Raw genomic sequence first — 1,648 nt, 5'->3', positions numbered from 1 at the left:
ATGCTTCGGGGAGTTGAAAATAAGCATGGATCCGGAGATTCCCAAATAGGTCAACCTTTCGAACTTCTACTGAATCCATGGGAAGGCAAGAGACAACCTGGCGAACTGAAACAACTTAGTAGCCAGAGGAAAATAAAGCAAAAGAGATTCCCGTAGTAGCGGCGAGCGAAGTGGGAGCATCCTAAACCGTGAAAACGGGGTTGTGGGAGAGCAATACAAGTGTCGTGCTGCTAGGCGAAGCGGTGGACTGCTGCACCCTAGATGGTGAGAGTCCAGTAGCCAAAAGCATCACTAGCTTATGCTCTGACCCGAGTAGCATGGGGAACGTGGAATCCCGTATGAATCAGCAAGGACCACCTTGCAAGGCTAAATACTCCTGGGTGACCGATAGCGAAGTAGTAATCTCTCAGATGATAAAGGGTAGCCAAGACATAAAAATATCCCCACGGATCCATTTATGATACATGAAATGGGAAAAATATCCGGATCACACCCCTTAGCTTCGGTCAATTTACTTCGGCGAAAAGGGGGCAAAATTCTCTGAATCCTTGCCTTGATATTTGAGTTAGGTTCAAGTCTGACGGGAATAATATTCTACGACCAGCAATTCGTTTATTTTCAAGCCGACCCACTTACTATCTATTATTTGATTGACCCTTTATATTGGGATGAATGAAGAGTCAAATGTTTTGGCAATTCTTCATGGGAGGATGAATCAAGATAATTTTGAATCAGAGCTTTGGATTTTGGTTCATCCCTCGTCGTAATAATATCTCGGGGTTTGCAGCGATAACTTGGTATATCTACTATATGGCCATTAACTAAAATATGTCTTTGGATAACTAATTGCCGAGCTCCAGGAATGGTCGAAGCCATACCCAATCGAAAAAGTATGTTATCCAAACACATTTCAAGTAATTGTAGTAAAACTTGACCAGTTGACCCTTTGGCTTTTCCAGCGATACGAACATATTTAAGTAATTGTCGTTCTGTTAGACCATAATGAAACCGTAATTTTTGTTTTTCTTCTAGACGAATACGATATTGAGACTTTTTCCCAGAACGCGCTTGATTTCTAAGATCATTTCCGGATTTAGGCCTTTTACTAGTTAGTCCCGATAAAGCCCTCAGACGGCGTATTTTTTTGAAACGAGGCCCTCGGTGACGAGACATAAAAACTCCTTTTTTTATTTACGAAATAAACCTAAATTAAGACTGAACTAAACGATAAACGAAAAAAATATACTGAAGTTAAGTACTGTACTACAAAGAAGAATGAGATGCATTGTATCAATATTCAGACTCTTTTGTATATATAGCAAGGTAAAGAGACTTTGTCTTAATTTGTTCTGTAGAGATCTAACCAACCGCTCGAATCTGTTTTTTATTCATAGTTGGAAGTTCTTACGACATAATAGATCCGCTATTTTTGATAAAAGGAAAGAAGTATTTTCAATATTCCTAGAGTTCAAGGAGACATTATTAATCATGTAATAAAGTATAAAATAGAACAAAGAGAGAAAAGCCGGATATCGAAATAGAACCGATGACCATCGCATTACAAATGCGATGCTCTAACCTCTGAGCTAAGCGGGCTCACATAACAGAAATTGTGTTGTGCATAGGAATTCAGTCAACTACTTAGCTC

The sequence above is a fragment of the Papaver somniferum genome, chromosome 9 (genome assembly GCF_003573695.1).
Source record: "Papaver somniferum cultivar HN1 chromosome 9, ASM357369v1, whole genome shotgun sequence".
Taxonomy (NCBI): Eukaryota; Viridiplantae; Streptophyta; class Magnoliopsida; order Ranunculales; family Papaveraceae; genus Papaver; species Papaver somniferum.
The sequence above is the reverse complement of the archived record's forward strand: the minus strand, read 5'-3'. Positions refer to the sequence as shown.